At 40.7% G+C, this 24,722-nt stretch overlaps 1 protein-coding gene and 1 non-coding gene across 2 annotated transcripts in view; both read right to left on the bottom strand.

The window, feature by feature from the left end:
- The window catches only part of LOC132111794 (ALK tyrosine kinase receptor-like), a 512,104-nt gene that overhangs the window by 89,826 nt on the left and 397,556 nt on the right, over positions 1-24,722 (bottom strand). The window lies entirely within an intron of this gene.
- Positions 17,606-17,720, bottom strand: LOC132112171 (U5 spliceosomal RNA). Its single transcript, XR_009424912.1, has one exon. It is a non-coding gene; the product is annotated as a U5 spliceosomal RNA (small nuclear RNA).

Raw genomic sequence — 24,722 nt, 5'->3', positions numbered from 1 at the left:
GTTGTTAAGGGGTGTCAGATCTAAGAAGACACATTTCTTTGATTCTCTCTTGAGTCTCTTGAGTGTCAGTTGCTTTTGAAATGATCTCTGGAGTTGTAGTCGCTCACTCGTCTTGTTCCTCCCCTGTCCCCTCTCATTCAGTGATCTTCAATGGAGATGTCGCTGTTAGCTTCACTTTTTTGTGGGTTTAACCTCAAATGCCTTTTTTTCTTTGCAACAGTGTTCTCTTGATCTTTCTCTATATCTTCCACTCAACAGTTTCATACTGTTGTTGTGCCCATGTAACTGATTTGAAGATAAATATTTCAGTGACAAAATACTTGCATTTTAATAGGCAGAGACAAGTACAAGTAAACCAATTACGTGTTTAGTCTAATGATTCTGAAGGACAGATCAAAGTGTTTCAACAGAATACCGCTCTTAGCATTTCTCTCTCCTGAAACACATTAACATACTCAATAGTTTTTTATGTGAACACCATATTAAATTAAATTTTAAATACATGTTTTGAAATTTTTTTTAATTTACCTTACAAGGCACATTATGTAAAACTGGCTGACGTTAACGCCCATGTATAATTCCTGTAATGAATATGCTGTCGCTGTGGCCTCAAGTCATGAAATTGCAGAGACGAAAGAGCATGGGCGAAAATAAACTAAAACGTCTTGGATTTTAGACGGAATTGCGGTCAAAATTCAATTACCCAGCATCCTCAGACTTCAAAAAAGAAGAAAAAAGGCAAGCGCGAAGAAAAAGGGGAAACTGCAGCTATGAATGAAAGCCTCGGTGGTTTTGTTGTAATGCAATGCCTTCCAATCACGTTTTCATTACACTCGTCTGTTTTTCATTTATCGTCCAAAAAATTCCATTTCAACTTCATGATATGTGACCTCATGTACAACTAATAGATTATGTTCGAGAACACAGGCCTTCAGAGAGGTTACACTGTGTGTTCGAATGGACAGAGTAATATATGAGAAAAAAATAAAAAATACTAAAAGTCGATGAATGAAAAGAAACAACCGTTTCAAAGTGCACTTTAATATTTCTGCTCTTTTTATCTCTTCTATTCCACCTCTCCTCACATACAGTAGAGTATTTGTTAATAATGCATCCAATGAACCATGTACTCTCTCTCTTTCCCAGCATCCCAGCATGTTCACTGCACTCTTTGAACTCATTGAAGGCTCTTTTTTGATGTAGCAGGATTTCTGTATTTCTTTTCTAGCTCTGTGCAATTTCATCTCTAATGACTCGCACACTGTTTCAAAAGTGTAGCCATGACATTTTAAGTCAAGATAAAATCAAAATGTTCTTTCTTACTCTATTTTCATGGTTTTATCGTGAACGTCTTAACAATTGCTAATTAATGTCATAATCAAATGCAATAACAGTTTCCCCTAAAACAACATTTCATTTCTATTGACACCATAGGTTGAAAAATGTTAAAGTTTTTACCTACAGCCAAATTACTATATTTGCAGTTGTTTTTGCAAAGTTGTATTCAGGCTGGGTTCCATTTTGATAAAGTCATTTCATTTCTTGATTTCTTATTTGAATGAATGAATGAATGAATGAATGAATGAATGAATGAATGAATGAACGAATGAACGAATGAACGAACGAACGAACGAACAAATGAATGAATTAATGAAATTAGCTCCAAAATGTATTCATACAAGACTACCTATCTTCTTAACATCAGATAATGCATTTGTTTAAAAGGCAACTGCACTGAAAATAAATAACAAATGATGACTTCTTCAAACAACTCTTGGAGGAAATCAGAGCTGCAGGATTCTCTCACCAAATACATACTTGTTCACGTTCTTTACGCAGAATAGTGTGTTCAATCAGTTCATTATTACTGTGGCAATGTTTTGTTACTTTTGTCGCTGTACAATATGTACAGTATCATGGCAGTTCAGGTTTATGCCTAACTAGACAGAAAAGTCATACATAAGGAGTGGATTATGTGATGCAAAAGTTAACATGTATTCATCATCACACATGGTAAAAATGTTTTAACTGCATTAGAATAAATCGTTATTAATTAGTAATCTTCGCCTGTGACTATCATTTTCATGAACAAGGAGAATAAATTTTTTCGTGTTTTACTGTTTCTTGTATTAATTTTAGCTAGAAACTGGAGTTAAATGTATAAATATGTTTTTTGCTGTTTCGCAGAAATGTAGGCAAAGTTTCGTATTTCCAATAAGTTTTGGTTGCAAAAATCTGTATATACTGTAATATCTCCTGAACATACATCATTTATTTACTGTTCTTCCGTTCTGTAATATAGTCCTGATATAGTTTCTGCTCTTGCCTGACTTGAGGGAATTTAGTGTCTGGTCAGAGAGTGTTTGGCTCTCAAAGGAGATAAGCCATGCGGCGAGATGTGGTCGCATTGAGAAAGCCTTGTATGCTTGATTCTCTTTCAGATTTGAGTGCCTCTAACCCGTGTTTTGGGTCTCGCGGCTGCAGATGTAAGTTGTTCAGACCGATCCCTAGGATTTGTAGATGGGGCATAGAAGGAATCTGACGAGGAGTGATATCTATATCAGAGTTCATTTTTATTTTATTTTTTTCTTTACAGAATAGGAACTTTGTATAATGAGAGCTATCAACTGTGTTTCAAAACATGTGATATCTATATAACTGATGAAGATGGCTCCTGACTTGGTATAATAGCACGTTTTTTGAGTTGTAAGGCTCTTGCTTGAGCCTCCTCTGAGCCTCCTCATCCTCTCAGCCCAGGTTTGTGTATTTACAACCCGAATTCCGGAAAAGTTGGGACGTTTTTTAAATTTTAATACAATGAAAACTAAAAGACTTTCAAATCACATGAGCCAATATTTTATTCACAATAGAACAGAGATAACATAGCAAATGTTTAAACTGAGAAAGTTTACAATTTTATGCACAAAATGAGATTTTGATTTCTGCTACAGGTCTCAAAATAGTTGGGACGGGGCATGTTTACCATGGTGTAGCATCTCCTTTTCTTTTCAAAACAGTTTGAAGACGTCTGGGCATTGAGGCTATGAGTTGCTGGAGTTTTGCTTTTGGAATTTGGTCCCATTCTTGCCTTATATAGATTTCCAGCTGCCGAAGAGTTCGTGGTCGTCTTTGACGTATTTTTCGTTTAATGATGCGCCAAATGTTCTCTATAGGTGAAAGATCTGGACTGCAGGCAGGCCAGGTTAGCACCCGGACTCTTCTACGACGAAGCCATGCTGTTGTTATAGCTGCAGTATGTGGTTTTGCATTGTCCTGCTGAAATAAACAAGGCCTTCCCTGAAATAGACGTTGTTTGGAGGGAAGCATATGTTGCTCTAAAACCTTTATATACCTTTCAGCATTCACAGAGCCTTCCAAAACATGCAAGCTGCCCATACCGTATGCACTTATGCACCCCCATACCATCAGAGATGCTGGCTTTTGAACTGAATGCTGATAACATGCTGGAAGGTCTCCCTCCTCTTTAGCCCGGAGGACACGGCGTCCGTGATTTCCAACAAGAATGTCAAATTTGGACTCGTCTGACCATAAAACACTATTCCACTTTGAAATAGTCCATTTTAAATGAGCCTTGGCCCACAGGATACGACGGCGCTTCTGGACCATGTTCACATATGGCTTCCTTTTTGCATGATAGAGCTTTAGTTGGCATCTGCTGATGGCACGGCGGATTGTGTTTACCGACAGTGGTTTCTGAAAGTATTCCTGGGCCCATTTAGTAATGTCATTGACACAATCATGCCGATGAGTGATGCAGTGTCGTCTGAGAGCCCGAAGACCACGGGCATCCAATAAAGGTCTCCGGCCTTGTCCCTTACGCACAGAGATTTCTCCAGTTTCTCTGAATCCTTTTGATGATGTTATGCACTGTAGATGATGAGATTTGCAAAGCCTTTGCAATTTGACGTTGAGGAACATTGTTTTTAAAGTTTTCCACAATTTTTTTACGCAGGCTTTCACAGATTGGAGAGTCTCTGCCCATCTTTACTTCTGAGAGACTCTCCTTCTCTAAGACAAAGCTTTTATAACTAATCATGTTAAAGACCTGATATCAATTAACTTAATTAATCATTAGATGTTCTCCCAGCTGAATCTTTTCAAAACTGCTTGCTTTTTTAGCCATTTGTTGCCCCTTGCCAACTTTTTTGAGACCTGTAGCAGGCATTAAATTTTAAATGAGCTAATTAAGTGGATAAAAGTGTAAAATTTCTCAGTTTAAACATTTGCTACGTTATCTATGTTCTATTGTGAATAAAATATTGGCTCATGTGGTTTGAAATTCATTTGGTTTTCATTTTATTAAAATTTAAAAAACGTCCCAACTTTTCCGGAATTCGGGTTGTAGGTGGAGCATGGTTTCCGGTCCTCTCACCTAGAGAGCTATGCTGAGCATTCTGCTCCCTAATATTTTTGTTTTGCAATTATTTCAGGTTGTAAGGCTGTCCTGATCAGCTGTTCTTGAGCCTGGTAGTTCCTCTCATTTGAGGGTCGCTATGCTGAGATCACCATTTCTAGTGGTCTCTCTACATAGTTCTATGGCTGTTTTAGGTTGTTAGGCTCTTGTGGGCCTCGTTGATAGTCGCTCTTCAGGTCGAGCTTTCGATTACTCCCCTCACGTTAGGGTCTTTGTACTGAGTATGCTGATCCATAAGGGTGGATGATTGCTATCCCCTCGCTTTAGAGGGTTTTTATGCTGAGTGCTTGCACCCTAGAGCTCTGTTAGCACTTAGGAGCAAGGTTATTACTCCTAACTCGTACTGAGTTAGGAGTAATAACCTTGCTCCTAAGTGCTAACAGAGCTCTAGGGTGCAAGCTTTCTGCTTTTTGAGTCGTTATGCAGTGTACTCTGCTCCCTACAACTCCGCTTAGACAGTACTATTAATATGTAGGCTCTACCTTGAGCCTCCCTAACTGTGTCTAGCTTTGAGTGTAGTCAGGTCTCCTCTCGTTTTAGAGAGTCATTATGATGAGACCACCACTTTTTGGAGCTTCTCATTAGGGTAGAGTGTTGTTAGGCTTCCTCTCATTTAAGAGTCATTCTACTGAAGCTTCCGCTCTTCAGAGCTTTACCTTTGGCATTGATATACTATGTAGGCTCTTTTTTTTGAGCATCACTAACTACCTCCGGTGTTGAGTGTAGCTAGGTCTCCTCTCACTTTAGAGAGTCGTTATGCTGAGACCTCCACTCTTAAGAGCTCACCTACCAGGGTTGTGCATTGTAAGGTTTCCTCTTGCTTAAGAGAGTCATCCTGCTGAAACCTCCGCTTCCCAGAGCTCTGTCTTTGTCAGTATGTATGGCATTGAGTGTAGTCAGTTCTCCTCTCATTTTAGAGAGTCATCATGCAGAGTTCTCCACTCTTAAGAGTTTGTCTACTAGGGCTGAGTGTTGTTAAGCTTCCTCTCGTTTAAGAGAATCATCCTGCTGAAGCCTCCGATCTTCAGAGCTTTGTCTTTGGTAGGTTTGTAGGCTCTCTCTTTTTGAGCCTCACTAACTTATTCTGGCTTTGACCATAGCAAGGTCTCCTCTCGCTTTAGGGACTTATTATGCTGAGACCTCCACACTTAAAAGTTCCCTATCATGATTGAATGTTGTTAGGCTTCCTCATTTAAGATTATCATCCTGCTGAAGCCTCCACTCTCCAGAGCTCTGCTTAGACAGTACTATTGGTATGTAGGCTACTTTTGTGAGCCTCAGTAATTGTCTCTAGCGCTGAGTGTAGTCAGGTCTCCTCTCATTCTAGAGAGTCGTCATGCTGAGCCCTCCACTCTTAAAGGGATTTAAAGGGTATTAAGATTTATATAGCTTAATATAACATCAATAATGTCCCTTACTGAAATATGTAGTAGAAAACACATTAAAGATTTTTGTTATTTTAAAAAATCACATAGTTTTATACATAGTTTGGACTACGGAGGGCACAATTATTCTGATGACCTCAAATGTTTGCACTCGGTGAGCTACCGCCACTACCTGTGGTTGTTTTTACGGCAACACAACTCGGAAAAGACAACTCTGAAAATGAAATACTGATATGATGACTACAGCTACTAAAATAATTAATTGTGTTGAAGGATATAAGTATAGGTTTAAACCAAATGCTGTACCATTGATTTTCCCCCACAAGGAGTCTAAACACCCCAGATACAGAGGGAAATCCATGATGAGAAATTCATCCAGCTGCCGCAGCATTATGATTAGCATTGGCATGATTAGCAATGTTTACATTCTAACATGATGGCATAGCGTTTCTTGTCTCAGCCGTGTGTAAACTGTTTCAGTAGCTGCGGTCCACTAAAAACCTCAAAGGCATCAGGGCTGAAGTTGAAAGAAAAAAAAATATGGTCTTTAGGAAATTCTTTTCATCCACATGCATCTTCCCATTCTTTTTTCCTATTATTATTACTAGGAAATCAATGAAGTCTTATACTGCTTCTCTTGTTGCCCTCCGACTGAAAATTACAAACAAATGCCACGCAATGTTGTATTGTATAAGTATTTTATTTTCTGAGTTGTTTATTCTGAGTTGTGCCGTGGTAAAAAGCGCCAGTAGCTCACTGAGTGCAACCATTTGACGTCATCAACGCAGAATATACTGTGCACATGAAATAATGGCGCCTCCAACAGTTTAAAAATGATATTGATTTATTTATTTTTTTCTTAATAACATACATCTTTTATGGGTTTTCTACTCAATAAGAGACACAATGTATGTTATATTTTAAGATATACATGTCATACATGTTATATTAAGATATACAATGATATTCATGATAATTTATGCCTACTTGCATATGACCTTTACAAACAAAAAGTGTCTTAGAAAATTTAAATCAATATATTGTTTTTGTGAGTGAGTAAACAATATGATTTTCACATCATTTAGAAAGAAAAAATCTAGTCTACAAGCTAAAGTCCCAGGAACCACTTTCCTGTATGTGTTTTATGGCCTTATTCAAATGATTAAAATTTTTTATTTTTTATAATTTGGTGGGTGAGCTAGTCTATGATGTTACGAGCTTCGTACCTGCCTGTAGAGCTTTTAGCTCGGGTTCTGGGATCGATTTTCCTTGAGTCTCTGACTTAGGGAATCCAGTTATTTGGGCACCCATCCCTCAGCATGGCGTCGTTGGTATACCATTCCCCTAGCGCCCGCTAGAGGACGCAGCGTGGAGTTATCTTTCGAAAGGGAACGTCTCAGGTTAGGCATGTAACCACCATTCCCTGAAAATAGTGAATGACACTCTGCATCCCTGTGCCATGCTTCGGGCATTCCTGCCTACATATCCTTCAGACAAAGAAGTGGATGACATATTTTGCAGGTGCTCTTTTATGCCCGCGGTCGCTTTATTGTTTGTGCTTCAGACACCGGTCACACTGGAGTAGTTCCCCTAGTGCCTTCTAGAGGACACAGTGTCTCATTCCCTATTCTCAGCGAACCATGTTTACCACCACTGACCACAAGATGAGCATTATATATATATATATATATATATATATATATATATATATATACATATATATATATATATATATATATATATATATGTATATATATCAACATTTGAAGTGGATCAAAGAAAAAAAAACACAACTGATCAAAGGTTCAAATGTTGACTACTGTACAAACACACGTACACACACAAAAAATTAAAAAAATAAATAAATAAATAATAATAATAATAATATATGTGTATATATATATATATATATATATATATATATATATGTATATTCTAGTGTTAAATGAAGCCTTCTTCGGTTGTTAAGGACTGAAATGCCTTTGATGATGCATACAGTGTCCTTGATCACTATGTTTTATACCGTAATGGTGCCTCTGCCTGTACAGCTCTGAATGTATAGCTTTGCTTTCTGCCTGGATGTGGAGCAAAACACAGAGGCAGCTGAAATTCAAAGGCATGCCAAGGATGAAACAAATAAATCTGAGAGGAGGCCTTGAGCAATCAATGCAACCTAAAGACTGGAATACGTTTGGTCCTCTTGTATAGCATCCCTTTTTATTACGCAGCTTTGTGCTTGTAAATTAGCAGAGGGTTAATCCATTTCAGTTTTGCTTTGGCATCAAGCTACCTTAGAGCTGGTATATTACCTTATAATTCCATTGCTGTCTACCCCTAACTATAAGCTACCCTAAGCCTATGTGCAATGACAAATGGTTTGGCATTCAAAAGTTTCAAAAGAGTACTGTTATGGTACAATATTGGTTTAATAATAATAATAATAATAATAATAATAATAATAATAATAATAATAATAATAATAATAATAATACCACTGATATGTACCACATCCCAGTAAAAGGATAAATACCATGTATCACATACCAGTAAAAGGGTAGAAAATGGTGCATGATGACCACTTTACAATTGGCTTCATCACATAGCAGTGCCTTAACAAATCTGCCTACACAGAACTGTTTAATCCTCACAAAAACAAGATCAGTACAGACAATAAAATAGATTTAGTCTAAGCAAAGTTCAAGGTACCTATTTCTAACAATAATCTATTTTCCTTAAACAGTCTCTGAAGGTGCAAAACTGAAATATCAGTTTTCTGAATCTAACTGCTGTGATTAGTATTCGCTTAAACAAATTGTTCTATTTGCTGAGATCTATGTTCAAGAGGGCCTGCTATATACATTGGCTATTTGCTGAGTGGACCTCCTAACAGCACTGACATTTGCTTTTTTTGCCTTGCAGTTGAGGTGATTGACAAGGGCCATAGTGAGTCTGGCTCTAAAGCAAGTTCCAGCCATCAGTAACTCCAAACAAGAGTTTCAACACAGGCAAGCATGACAAAACTTGGTGTATTTATTATCAACAATATAGCTGATAATATATTATCAGCAAAATTAATTTTCTGAATATCTGAATTTAATCTATTTGTCCCTTGTGTTACAACATGCCATGTACATGTTATAATGTGCCATACCTATGGGGAATGTTGTAACATTTATATTTTATACTTTCAAAAAAAAAAATAATAATAATAAATAAATAAATAAAATAAACTCTGCATTAATGAAACAAGATCACATATTTATGCTAGACGTGTATAAAATAATATGGGTGAAAAAGAAATACTCTGAACCATGAGTGGATTTATGTTCTCCCCATCATGTTTTTAAAATAATTCACATAAAGTAAAATGATGATGCTTATTAATTTGCATCAGTGTATACGTTTTTTGTGTATAATAGAACTGCTTCAAATGCCAAAAGATGCATTTATTAACTTCCTTAAAGCTTATACTGAATTAAATCACAATCAATATATAGATACTTGAGTGGATTGTGAATATATGTAGGAAGTGTGATTTATTGAGGGTGGAAAATAAACTAAAATTTAAATATGAATTAAACTATGTATGTATGTATGTATGTATGTATGTATGTATGTACGTAAATGTATAAAACAAATAAACGACAAGTTAGTTCTGAGAAATGTCTAGCACCATCTTACTGCAATAAAATGCATGATATAACAATTGCCTAAGTACTTTGGGGAAGTCAAGAAGTAACATTTTAAAAAGATTTAATATAAGAACAAATAAACGTCCGGATTTCTCATCAAAAGTAGGTCCAGCTCTCACATTATCTTCTTATTATTTGTATTATTAGCATGGCCTGGCTGTAAGTGGCGGTTCACTAGCTACAATGGCTCTTTAGTTCTTTTTCCTCATAAAAGACAAACTTGAACTACACGTGAGGGTCGAGGTGAGAGCGATATAATGAAGGCTCACCATCAACGCTATAAGATTCTGAATTTCAACCACCTGCCAGGACATCATTAGGAACAGCAACACATGTCCTCTCTTCCCCTAACTGATCCTGTTCCAACAGATCATTATCTTCTTCTTATTTATCAAGTTCAAATGAGCATTCCTCCAATTGACTTTTTTTTTCTTTCCCTTGTCTCTTTTCTTTCTTTGCCCCTTCTCCAATTTTATTTCCAACATGTCCAACACATTTTTTCCCGCTTACTTCTGAGATTAGAGAAAGTCAAATGCTCTATTTGTGAAATATGAAGGTGAACCACTTTTAACACAGAACAGGCTTCAATGAGCTGTGATGGAACATTTGATTTTCAGAACAAATCTTATCTGAATAAGATGATGCTTTGAGTCTGAATAAATGATGCTGAATGAAATAGTACAGTAGATAATTTCCAAGAGCAAACTCAGTAAAATAAAAAAGGAAAGAAAAGAAAAAAAGAAAACGAATCCGCTGATCAACAATGCCTGAATGTAATTTAAGTCACTTCAAGGGTGAAAACATGAATTAATTTTTCTCCTATACAATATATTAGGGACAATAGTGGACAAATGCTGCTTATTAGCATAAACATTACTAGCATATTGGCTGTTTATTAGTACTTATAAGGCACATATCAATACCTTATTCTGTATTCTGTATATCATCATGCTTTAGAGGTGGTTATCAAATTCATGCTTGAATAGGATAAATACAGCTTGTCCCCTAGTGTGCAATAATCCTTGTGATGCTACTAAAAACTGTGATTTAGTCCTGTCAGTCATACATTTCAAGAGCTTTCCAGCATGCCACAATGAATCAGATATCAATCTATTGCAGCACTGGAGATGGCTTTGAATTCTTATGTTGTGACAAAGTAGGATGACTTGAAGTTGAATGAATTATAGTTGTAGTCAATGTTCTTTCATCAGCGCGAGAGCATCCTTGTGTGCTTTATAGCTTACAGACAACTGATGCAAGCAGCCACTGCAGGATGACAAAGTATTATTAAGGCTGCCAAAATCATGTGCCAAATGTTAAAGCAACCATTGATTTTTGTGGATTTTGGAAATGCCTCAGGTCTCAAGTTGTCTAAATGCTGATGATCAAAAGGGACAAGGGTTGTTGGGCTAGAAACATTCTGAATCTTTTATGCTGAGAAAACCCAGTTTTGTTTATAAAATGGATGCAAAATAGAAGGCATGCAGCATGAACCCAGTCCAACTAGGCAAGGCAAAGCTCTCGATGGATTTAATGATCTGCCTACCAAAATCAAGTCAACTTCATACTCAACACAGAGACACAAATGAAGAAAGAAAAGTAAAAAAAGAGACCACATTGATAAATCACAGCAGCTCACAATGTTTCCTTCGGAACCCACGTAGCTATAAAATATGCCTGAGAATTTATTAAAGAATGATGCAAATCTAACAGCAGACAAGAAAGCTGCAAATTCATCATGGTATTGTTGTATATTTGCGGGATATGGATAAGCTGTCTGAAAGAAGACTCTGTAAAGTTTTATGTTTACAATAGTTAATATGCATTAATACATCTTTGGTAAAAAAAAAAAAGGAAAATAAAAAGAAGAAGAGGAAAAAAGAGTAAGGAAACATTGTGCATTTTAACATCATGTCTAACATCTGCCAGTTAATCAAACATTTACAGCTGCTATGTAAATTTTTAATATACATGTACATGTTAAAATAATGTATCTATATGTAGGCTAACTATAAGGTTAATGTCTCTATTATTAGGCCATTTGTAAGTTAATTTTAGAATCAGATAACATAAATGAATAGGATTTACATTTTTCCTTTAAGATGCAAATTCAAGTATATTAATAGTAATTCTGAAAACTTAAAAAAAAAAAAAAAACCTTTAGAAAAGAGTACTTATTGTGGAAATACTCAAGTGCAAACTGAACTAGAATACTCTTCAACACCATTCCCATTTAAACGTGTATGTTTATGCAAATTTTGCTTTAATGCATTTAAAATGTACAAACTTCAGACTGAATATCAAAAAACAAAAACATTTCCTCTTCAGGAACTCGAACTGTGTCGAACAACGCTTTGGGGAACGCGCTTAGCATGAGCAACTCTGAATATTGTGTGTAATCAGTCCGATGGAAGAGCGTGACGTCACAGGTGGGGTGACGTAAGCGACAAGGAAGCTATAAAAGCACGTGCCGCGCAGCTGGTGTCAGCTTCGCATCTTTCAGCAAGCGCTCTGTGTGTGAATGTCACTTGTTTGTCTTGTGAGTCTTATTTACTGTTGTCTGTCCCGTTAGAGCTCCTAGACATGCTGAAGAGCAAGGCGAAATCAAAACATAGTGAAGGCGATTCCAAATCACGTTATAGGTTGTGTGTTCCTCCCTGCCCATGATATATAACGGGTGGGGATACACACAGTTTATGCGTGGTTTGCCTGGGAGCGAAGCACGCTGAGTCGGCTCTCGAGGGGGCTGACTGTCCGCACTGTGAGCGTATGTCGGTGTGGCTGCTTTGTTCCCGGAGGGCCCTCTTCGAGGAGGGGGCCTTCGCCAGTGTTCCCCGCGGTGCTGGTCCCGCTTCTGCCGAGGCAGAACGGCGGCTGCACTCGTGGGGTTCGCAAGTGGATTTGGTGGAGGGAATGGAGACGGACCAGTCCCTATCTCCTTACACTTCCGCCAGTTCTGGCACCCAATCTCTTGAGTCGGAAGCAGGCTCTGCGGTTCCTTCCACCCAGGGAGAGGGGATCGACACTCCGCCTCTCTTCCTCCGAGGAGGTCGATGTGGAGTCTGTCGACAGGGATTCGCCACCCCATTCTCTGCAATATGAGGAGCTCTTGGAGGTGGTTACTCGCGCGGTGGCCAAACTAAGCATTGAGTGGCCCGTCGAAAAAACGAACGAACCGCAGCGAAGCAAGCTCGATGAACGCTTCCTGCGCGCGAGTCAGCCACCTCCCAGCCGGGGCCTTCCATTCTTTCCCGACCTGCATGATGAGATCGCCAGGTCGTGGAAACGCCCATTTTCAGCCCACCTATACATCCCCTCGTCTGACTAATACGGCAACATGGTGGGGATGGGAGAGCTCGGCTTTAGAGTGATGCCCCGGGTGGAACAGACGCTCACAAGCTATCTGTCCCCCGGCGCGGCATCGTCTCTGAAGGCCCCGGCATTGCCCTCAAAGCCATTCAGAACAACATCGGCTTTGGTGGGCAAAGGGTATGCAGCTGCAGGTCAGGCTGGTGTGTGTCTGCACACCATGGCGGTGTTACGGGCGTACCAAGCCGACCTGCTTAAAGAGCTACATGAGGGAGAGGTCCCATGATATTTCAGAGCTAAGAAGGACCGCTGATCTCTCCCTCCGCGCGTCCAAGGAGACCGCCCGAGCGTTTGGGCAGTCCATGGCAGCTATGGTGGCCGCGGAGAGGCACTTATGATTGACCCTGTCCAATATGAAAGAGTGGGACAGGGTCTGCCTCATGGACGCCCCGATTCAGCCGACTGGCCTGTTCGGCGACGCAGTCAATTCTGTCATCGACAGGTTTCAGGAGGCACGAAAACAAGCGGCGGCGTTCCATAAGTTCCTCCCTCGTCGCTCTCTCGGGGCATCTGGGCGGGAGATGCCCCAGCCGCACCCTAGCTCCTCGTATCGCAAGGCCCAAGAAAACCTGACGCCAAAAGCCCAGGGTTTCAGAGGGCAGCCTCTGCTGGAGTAGAGCTGTACACACCGCAGTACACGCTGCCCGTCTCGCCTCATCGCCCTCTGGGGGCCGATCTGCCAACCCTGCCAGTGTTCCAGGGCGCAGCGGTCCCCAGCGAGCATTGGTCTCAGTATCTTCCGCCTGTGCGCGTAGCGGGGCTGAGACGCTCGACGCCCCTGCGGGGGCCTCTTACACCAAAGGTCAGTCTCGAGAGACTGATTCCCTTAGTAGATTATTTAGCAGCGTGGAAACTAATGCCAAATGTATCTCAATGGGTCCTGCACACAGTAGAAAAAGGCTACCGTATTCAGTTCGGCTCTGCGCCGCCAATATTCAACGGGGTCATCCCGACGATAGTCGGCCCCAGGCAGGGTCTGGTTATGGAACAGGAAGTGAAAACCCTATTAGAGAAGGAGGCCATCGAGGTGGTCCCTCCTCAAGACCACTCAAGTCCAGATTTTACAGCCGGTATTTCACAGTTCCAAAGAAGGATGGGGGGGTTGCGTCCGATTATAGACTTGAGGGTCTTAAATCGTTCAGTTATGAGATTGAAGTTCAAAATGCTCACAATCAAGCATGTTGTAGCTCAGATCAGGTCCGAGGACTGGTTTGTCACAATAGATCTCAAAGATGCATACTTCCACATATCCATCCTTCCACAACACAGGAAGTTTCTGAGGTTCGCTTTCGGGGGCGAAGCTTACCAATATCGAGTACTTCCCTTTGGCCTTGCACTCTTAACCCGCATGTTCACAAAATGTGTTAGACGCGGCTCTGGTCCCCCTGCTCATGCAGAGCATCCGCAATCTCAACTATATCGACGATTGGTTGATTTTAGCTCAGTCAGAGCAGGTTACGGCTCGGCATCGAGATGTTGTTCTCGCACATATGGGGGAGCTGGGTTTGAGACTGAACGCCAAGAAGAGTGTACTTTCTCCAGTTCAGAGAACCACCTATCTAGGCGTAGTATGAGATTCGACCGTGAAGCAGGCACGATTGTCCCCTGCTCGTATCGAGTCGATCCTCATCTCAGTCGAGAGAGTCAGAGAAGGCCAGTCACTTACTGTCAAACAATTTCAGAGATTGTTGGGTCTGATGGCAGCTGCGTCCAACGTGATACCTCTTGGCCTGCTGTACATGAGACCCCTACAGTGGTGGCTCAAGACCAAGGGATTTTCCCCGAGGGGCAATCTACTTCGCACTATCAAGGTCACGCGGCGCTGCCTCCATGCCTTAGACATGTGGAAGAAACCTTGGTTCTTGAATCAGGGCCCGGTGCTGGGAGCTCCTTGTCGCCGTGTAATACTAGCGACGGACGCATCTCTCACCGCCTGGGTTGCAGTCATGACTGGCCACCCTGCCCGTGGTCTGTGGAGCGGTCGCCATCTAACATGGCATATCAATTGTCTAAAAATGCTAGCAGTTTATCGTGCACTGAAGAACTTCCTCCCAGACCTAAGGGGTCACCATGTGTTGGTGCGCACCGACAACACATCGGTGGTCTCTTACATCAACCACCAGGGAGGTCTGCATTCGCGCCCTTTGTACAAGCTGGCGCACCAGATCCTGGTGTGGTCCCAGAGCAAACTCCTCTCATTAAGAGCAGTATATATTGCTGGGAAACTAAATATGGGAGCAGACATACTGTCAAGGCAGGGGCCGAGGCTCGGGGAATGGAGGCTTCATCCAGAGGTGGTGAAGCAGATATTGAGAGTATTTGGCAGGGCTCAAGTAGACCGTTTTGCGACTCAAGAGACATCTCAATGTCCCCTTTGGTTCTCTCTAGTTCATCCAGCTCCTCTGGGACTGGACGCTATGGTACAGACCTTGCCGAGGCTTCGTCTGTACGCCTTTCCCCCTATTGCTCTGCTCCCGGGAGTTCTGGCGAGAGTACGCCGGGACGGGGTCCGTCTGTTATTAGTAGCCCCATTCCGGGACGGGGTCCGTCTGTTATTAGTAGCCCCATTCCGGGACGGGGTCCGTCTGTTATTAGTAGCCCCATTCTGGCCGGCCAGAGTATGGTTCACAGACCTGGTCTCCCTCCTCGACGGCTCTCCATGGGAGATACCGATCAGGACAGACCTACTCTCACAGGCACAGGGCACGATAATTCACCCTCACCCGGAGTTGTGGAAGCTGTGGGTGTGGCCCCTGAGGGGGCACAACTATTAGCAGCTGGTCTCTAAACCGAGGTTGTTGAGACCCTCCTCCAATCCAGATATAGTTATCCATATCCAGAGCTCCCTCAACGAGGAAACTGTACGCCCTTTGGTGGAAACTCTTCACCTCATGGTGCAGAGACCGCCAGCTAGACCCAGCAAACTGCCCAGTTGGTACAGTTCTGGAGTTTCTACAGGCAAGGCTCTCTGCAGGGTTGACACACTCCACGCTGAAGGTTTACGTGGCGGCCATTGCGGCCTACCACGCCCTTTTTGATGGCCAGTCTTTGGGAAGACACCCGCTAGTTACACGTTTCCTCCGCGGTGCGCTGAGGCTGAGACCTCCAGTACGGTCCCGTATTCCCCCATGGGACTTGGTTGTGGTGTTAGAGGCAATGTGCACACCCCCGTTTGAACCCATTCAAGATATTTGAGACAGACATCTTACGCTTAAAACCTCCTTTCTGTTGGCTATCACCTCTCTGCGGAGAGTAGGAGATCTTCAGGCCCTCTCTGTGGCCCCCACTTATCTCGAGTTTGCACCTGGCATGACCAAAGCGTTCATATACCCTCGAGCGGGATATGTTCCTAAGTTTCCCTCTGTTACACCACGACCTGTAGTGCTGCAGGCCTTCTGTCCTCCTCCCTTTCTGGAGCCCGACCAAGCGAAGCTAAATTGTATGTGTCCAGTTCGAGCGCTGGACGCATACATCCACAGAGCTGCCCTGTGGAGAAAAACTGACCAATTGCTTGTATGCTACGGTCCCCCCAAGAGGGTTCTCCTGCTTTTAAGCAGACTATTAGTTGTTGGATAGTCGAGGCTATCAATGCCACCTATGAGTCCTCTGGTCGTCCCCCGCTGTCGGGAGCCAAGGCTCACTCTACTCGGGGTATGGCGGCCTCCAAGGCCTTCCTTGTGGGTGTATCCATGCTGGACATCTGCAATGCTGCGGGGCGGTCCATGCCCTCTACGTTTGTTAAATTCTATGGCCTAGACATGCCAGTCACTCCAGGCGCTTCTGTCCTCTCGTCCTAAGCTGTGCTCTTCGGATACACACTAGGCAGGGGTTTGGTAGTTTGGCGGCGTTGGTACTCGTTCCCCAAAGGCGTTGTTCGACGCAGCTCGAGTTCCTCAAGAGGAACGTCTCTAGGTTACGTATGTAACCCTAGTTCCTCGAGGGAACGAGATGCTGCGTTTTGGAGCCATTCCCCCGGCAACCCTGCCGGCGCTTGCTGGTACTCGAAGCTGACGCCAGCTGCGCGGCACATGCTTTTATAGCTTCCTGGTCGCTTACGTCACCCCACCTGTGACGTCACGCTCTTCCATTGGACTTGATTACACATGATATTCAGAGTCGCTCACGCTAAGTGCGTTCCCCAAAGCGTTGTTCGACGCAGCGTCTCGTTCCCTCGAGGAACTAGGGTTACATACGTAACCTAGAGACGATTACAGTTAAAATTATATTTAAAAAAAAGGGTGAGTCAATTAACAGCAAATTTTCATTTTTGGGTGAACTATCCCTTTAAACCTGCATGTTTAGTCTGTATGACAAATGTTATAAATGCAGATCGCTTTTAAATGAAGGCTATTATGTGTTGTAATGTGTGTGTTTTAGTGATTGAAGTGAAGTGACATTCAGCCAAGTATGGTGACCCATACTCAGAATTTGTGCTCTGCATTTAACCCATCCGAAATGCACACACACAGAGCAGTGAACACACACTGTGAGCACACACCCAGAGCAGTGGGCAGCCATTTATGCTGCAGCGCCCGGGGAGCAGTTGGGGGTTCGATGCCTTGCTCAAGGGCACCTAAGTCGTGGTATTGAAGGTGGAGAGAGAACTGTACATGAACTGCCCCCACCCACAATTCCTGCCGGCCCGGGAGTCGAACTCACAACCTTTCGATTGGGAGTCCGACTCTCTAACCATTAGGCCACGACTTCCCGAAAAAAAAAATTCTAGCTCTGCTGTGAGCAGAGCACCCAAAAATACAGGTCACTCGCAAAAGTTCCCCTCCACGGAAATCTTTAGTAAAAGGCGAAAGATTTATGCGACAATGAAGAGAAACTCGCGCTGTGACACCAGGTACCTGTGATACCTTTGATAGACACCAGGTAATAATTTTCTTAAACTCAATATAAAATATAATAACTAGTTCCACAATTTTAGTTGAATAGACTATAAAACTATTTCAGTAAAGGTTGAGCCAACTAAAAACTAACAATTCAGGCAACACTAGAAGACAGAAATTGACTGAACGTAAAATTTCTGTGGAACTTGTTACTAAATAATAATTAGTTGAAATGGCTTGATTTTGATATTTGTAAAGTATATATATACAGTGCACACACACACACACACACACACACACACACACACACACACACACACACACACACATACACTCTGTATATAAAGAGAATACTTTTAACATTTGAAGTATGCCACAAGTGCAACATTATTCCAGTTAAGCATACTTCTTTCTCACAAGGGTTCAGTAAAGCAGCAGGAACGAGGATGCCCTCAGAATACTCACCTTTGATATCCGGACAGCATATTCACAATCCATGATAGGGTCCCTCATGGTTTTAGAAAACTCTCACCAGCTTAGCCCACTGCTGTTAAGCCTTGTTAAACCTGACACTTAAAATGACCCTGCTATAATTCTAGAACAAGATGAATCCATATATGTTTCTAAGAGCAGCCTGATTGACTGACTTGGCTGGTCAATAATGTCCTTCAGGATTACAGCTAAACAGGATATTTTTTATTTTTTTATTTTTTTGGTCCACCTGAAGTGCATTAAAATATTTAGTAGATGTTTTTGTAACATTTATTATTTAAAAAGTGTGTAACTTTTCTTAAAAGGCTCATTTTTATATTGAAACATCATCTCCAATGAAACTTTAATGTGCAGAGACAACTCTTAGACAAAGTTTGGATGGTGGATTTTCAAAATACATATCTCTCTATAACCCTTCTTGTTCAGCCAATAGTATGAGTTTGGTAGTATCCATTTATCTGATCAATGGCATATGGAGGTCAGATCCGAGGTGAGTTCAGAGCGTTTGCAAAACTTTTTAGCACACAATATTTTTAATAAGAAATTATAAGAAATTACACACTTTAACTTTTCTTTAATTTACATTTGCAAGTCTTTGGCACTGCCTAATGAATAACTGATCAAATGTTAGTCATTCTCAAGTAGATTGCACACATCCACTTGTCTGGCTCATGCATGTGTACAGACAGTGAGAGATTAACCAACATTGTAGCACAATATTATCCAAATATCAGTTCTAGCATTATTTAGAGTTCTTTGTGTTCCCTCACATCAAAATAGTTTGGAAGAAAAAACAAATTTGAAAGTTGTGGAAAAGTTAATTTCAGTAATTCAACTCAAATTGTGAAACTCGTGTATTGGGGGATGTAGTAGCCTAATGGTTAGAGAGTTTGACTCCTAACCCTAAGGTTGTGGGTTTGACTGAGGTGTCCTTGAGAAAGGCGCAAAAAATAATTAAATGCACACAGACTAAAGTAGTTTAAGTCTTTGATTATTTTAATTGTGATGATTTTGACTCACATTCAATAAAAACCCACCAATTCAACAATCTCAACAAATTAGAATATGTTGGCATGCCAATCAGCTAATCAACTTAAAACACCAACAAAGGTTTCCCGAACCTTCAAAATGGTCTCTCAGTTTGGTTCACTGGGCAACACAATCATGGGGAAGACTCCTGATCTGACAGTTGTCCAGAAGACAATCATTGACACCCTTCACAAGAAGGGTAAGCAACAAACATTCATTGTCAAAGAAGCTGGCTGGTCACAGAGTGATGTATCCAAGTATGTTAACCGAAAGTTGAGTAGAAGGAAAAAGTGTGGAAGAAAAAGATGCACAACCAACCAAGAGAGCCACAGCCTTATGAGGATTGTCAAGCAAAATCGATTCAAGAATATGAGTGAACTTCACAAGGTATGGACTGAGGCAGGGGTCAAGGCATACAGACGTGTCAAGAAATTTGGCTACAGTTGTCATATTCCTCTTGTTAAGCCACTCCTGAACCACAGACAACATCAGGGGTGTCTTACCTGGGATAAAGAGAAGAAGAACTGGACTGTTGCCCAGTGGTCCAAAGTCCTCTTTTTAGATGAGAGCAAGTTTTGTATTTCATTTGGAAATCAAGGTCCTAGAGTCTGGAGGAAGGCTGGAGAAGCTTATAGCCCAAGTTGCTTGAAGTCCAGTGTTAAATTCCCACAGTCTGTGATGATTTGGGATGCAATTTCATCTGCTGGTGTTGGTCCATTGTGCTTTTTGAAAACCAAAGTCACTGCACTCGTTTACCAAGTGTAGCGGCTGGACCAATCAGACACACCATTTTTAATTTGATTTAACAAATCAATTATTCTTTACATACATGTATAATATATGTTGATACCTATGCAACATATTAGTGTTCTAAGAATCCTTACTACTTTGTATAATCACTTCCGATCCAGTTACATATGCAAATGACCAGGCTTTCACACAAAGGGTTGCATAACTCTGCAGTATTTCCAAACTCCCGCTTGGAGTTTCAGCCTTTCTCATTGGTCAAGCCCTTCCTAAGATGCCTGAGCCTCTTAGATTTTAAAAAGGCCCACACACAGTTCCGCCTCCTCTCTTAATCTGCTTTCCTTTCTTCTGTTAAGAGTATTTGAGCTAGAACCTTAAGTCTGCGCCAGGCCTCGTGCCTTGACTTTCCGTTCACCAAAGATCTTAGGATCTCAGCTGATGTCTATTTTAGCTCTTGCCACTTTCCACTGGGAAGAAACTCCCAATCACCATCGAGTCAGGACACCTTTGGAATTCATTACTCTTCAAAACCGGAATAACGTGATCGCGACTCCTAAACCTCCAAACCATCAAGACATTACATCCAGCCACGCATTCCAGGCCAAGGAAATGCAAGTATCATACATTTAACTACATGAAACAGATGTTTAGTATAAGCTGTAGACCCTGTTATAAACTGTGCTGATGGTTTTACTCAGGTGGATAACTGACTCTTTTCATAGCTTCATTATCTGGTTTTCCTGGTGGTATCATCCATCAAATCTCATTTGCCCTACCCCTTGTATGAGTGTTTATTTAGTATTTAGTTGATAAAACTCTTGTGCACAAATTACATGAGTTTCTGATTCAGCCTCACAAATCAATGTCCCTTTACGATTCCTGATTTTGCTACATGCTCTAATGCATCAATACTGTATGAAAGTATTTTCTGTGGCCACAAAAATATCCTTTCTTAGAGTTTATATGAAATTATGCTAAATGTTACTACTGGAATTATGCTAAATGTTCCAGTTACTACTGGAAGCATATACATAATTGTAATTAATCATAATTAATTGTAATTATTTATATATATTTCCCTTTTGAGCTTAATTTACTATAGAATAAATTTTGGAGCACTTCATGCTTCTTTCTGCTGACCAGCTTTTTGAAGATGCTGATTTAATTTTCCAGCAGGATTTGGCACCTGCCCACACTGCCAAAAGCACCAAAAGTTGGTTAAATGAACATGGTGCTGGTGTGCTTGACTGGCCAGAAAAATCACCAGACCTGAGCCCCAAAGAGAATCTATGAGGTATTGTCAAGAGGAAAATGAGAAACAAGAGACCAAAAAATGCAGATGTGCTGAAGGGGCTACTATTAAAGAAACCTGGGCTTCCATACCACCTCAGCAGTGCATCAAACTGATCACCTCCATGCCACGCCGAATTGAGGCAGTAATTAAAGTAAAAGGAGCCCCTACCAAGTATTGAGTACATGTACAGTAAATGAGCATACTTTCCAGAAGGCCAACAATTCACTTTTTTTTTATTATTGGTCTTATGAAGTATTCTAATTTGTTGTGAATTGGTGGGTTTTTGTTAAATGTAAGCCAAAATCATCACAATTAAAAGAACCAAAGACTTAAACTACTTCAGTCTGTGTGCATGAATTTATTTCATACACAAGTTTCACAATTTGAGTTGAATAACCGAAATAAATTATCTTTTCCACGGTAAAAGGAGCCCCTACCAAGTATTGAGTACATGTACAGTAAATGAGCATACTTTCCAGAAGGCCAACAATTCACTTTTTTTTTATTATTGGTCTTATGAAGTATTCTAATGTGTTGTGAATTGGTGGGTTTTTGTTAAATGTAAGCCAAAATCATCACAATTAAAAGAACCAAAGACTTAAACTACTTCAGTCTGTGTGCATGAATTTATTTCATACACAAGTTTCACAATTTGAGTTGAATAACCGAAATAAATTATCTTTTCCACGGCATTCAAATTTATTGAGATGCACCTATACATTCACCACACATAAAAAATACATATTAAATGGCCAATTCAGATTGTGTGTTTTCAATACGACAATGTTGGACAATGTGGATGATTTTTGAAGGATTCACTTGATTCATTTGGACAGTTTACTCACACACGGAATCTTTTCCATTGCAACAAGGCTCACTGAAAATATGTGTCTGTGCCAGTTTCTGCAACACCAATACCTTATTGCACATTTCATAGCAGCTTGAAAGCGAAATGTCCAGTTAGTGGCGCTAAAATACACGTTCAGTATGTGACTGTGATACATTTTTATTTTGTTGGTACAGGCATGTATATTTCTACATTTATATTATGTTGCTTCAGGTAGACATTGGGGCGGTTCAGAATTCAAATGTCTGGGGAGTGTCACTAAAACAATAATGCTCTGTCGTGTTGGAAAATAGCATAACTTATTAACTTTTTTTAGTTTTCTCACATCGAAAAATTAGTATTATACTTTATAAAACAGAAATCAACAGCTCAGATTGTTTCAGAATTCACTGCATCAATTTCTCATACAAAAGTGAATGTTAAAACCCTTAAAATCATGGAAGATAGGTGTGAAACTGATACCATTTGAAAGAGTTCTGAGGATCAAGAAAGGAGGATCAAGGGAAGCAGCTACAACGAGCTAACTTTTATCTGCTGACTTTAAGCACTTTTGTTTGTACTGAATGTCATTTCCTGTAAAGAGTGAAACTTAAAGACACGAACTTTCAGTCATTTTCATGTGCAATTTATTGGTACACATTTTTCACTGGATTTGCCGCATGATGTTAATTAAACTGTCTCAAATACAAATCACTTAAAAGTTGTAGGTCTATTCATCTAGCAATATTTACGTACAGTCATAATTCTCTAGTGTTATAATTTGCCTAGGTAGATGCTCAAAGTGATATACGTGTAATGGTGTACGACACTATAATATGCCATTAAAATTAATTTATTTTTACAACAGATGCAACAAATTAGGTAAGTCAAAATCAAAGTAATTGCATCTAAATATAATTTTAAGTAAAGTTTCTGTCTTATTAGTTGCATAAATATCTGTAAGCCTAGTGTCTGAGTAACACTTTGCACTTTGGGTTTGTTAAAATTGTGGTTTATAGTCATCTTTGGCATAAATTTGTCAAACTGTTTCACCATGAACTGCCATTTAAGTCACAGTACACTCAACTCCAACTCTTCAAAAGCTCCTTCAGTGTCTTCGGAGTCTTTCACAGTTGACTGACCCTTCCAATACCATCACTGGCTGCTCTCCTCCACCATCAGCTCCACACATTCCTGTTCATTCACTCACTGCCTCTCATTCTCTCTCAGCCCACAATTCTCCTCAGCCTGGCCAAAAGCTGTCTTGCAGACCCAGATACATCAGCATGTTATCAATCACAGCTACTTTTTCAATCTCCAACCACAACCTCTTGTTCTTTCTTCTCCTTGCACCATCCTACCATCATCCCGCAGTAAGTGACTACCCTGCCGAAGACTGAATGATTGACAGACTTTTGTTTCACCTTGTCAACTTCTGTCTAATGTATTGAACACTGAGCGGGAAAAATGCCTTCTAAATATGCTTTTAAATATAGTCGCTATTTTACATATGAATCTGCTTACATATACTATTGCTTGTTTCTGCTTCATCTTCACCATGCCTTGATCTGGAGATTCTGTACTCTTTCAGAAGATGTGTAATAGCACCCCCATTGTATAAGAGTAAAAAAAAAAACACCTTAAACCTTTTACATCATTTCAGTGGCGTGGAAAGCATTATCCCACAAATTACTGAAAATTCCGTCCGTAGTGGGGAAAGAGTTAAACATCTGAAGTAATTTTTCCTTGCCATTATCACCTTTAACTTGCTCACTGGGGGTTTGTAAGGCACAATATTTTCATAAATGTATTATATGTACTGTAAAAAGAGACAAATTACTGAATCTTTTTATACTTTATACTTAAGAAACTTTTCTGAGAAACATCTTAAACATTTTTGAGTTATTTATTTATTTATCTTTAAATCAGTATATCAATCCATCCATCCATCCATTTTCCTCCATTTCTCCGGGACTGGGTTGAGGTGGAGGCAGGCTGAGTAAGGATGCCCATTCGTCCTTTTCCTTGGCTACTTCCTCTAGCACTTATATGGAATCCCAAGGCATTATAATCCCTCAAGCATGTCCTGGGTCTGCCTTGAGGTCTCTTCCCAGTTGGACATACTGGTTCCTTTCAACATGGAGGAGCAGTGGCTCTGAGTCCCTATCCAGATGCCCAAGCTTCACACCCTGTCTCTCTGGGTCTGCCAGACACCCTGCAGGGAAAACATTTAAGCTGCTTGTACCATGCGATCTTGTTCTTTCAGTCATTACCCAAAGCTCATGACCATAGGTGAGGGTTGGAACATAGATCAACTGGTATTTTGAGAGCTTTGCCTTAAGACTTAGTTCTCTCTCCAGTCTTGTACAGCAACCGCATTTGGCTCAACTGAGAAAAATACACAAATAAATAAACAAACAAATATAGGGCCATCTCCTTGTGGGCTTGTAAACTACCTGTAATGAGAAAAGTAGGGGACCGGTGAGATCTACAACAGTACACCAGGTGGCAGGCGGGGGACTGGACCTTGGTTTAAACCAGTGGTTTAATTTTGCAACTCAAAAATGATAGCAGTATGTCCAGTAATTTATATGTCTGAAATTAAAATATTCTTTTGT

The sequence above is a fragment of the Carassius carassius genome, chromosome 31 (assembly GCF_963082965.1).
Source record: "Carassius carassius chromosome 31, fCarCar2.1, whole genome shotgun sequence".
Classification (NCBI taxonomy): Eukaryota; Metazoa; Chordata; class Actinopteri; order Cypriniformes; family Cyprinidae; genus Carassius; species Carassius carassius.
This window is presented reverse-complemented; position numbering and strand designations above follow the sequence as displayed.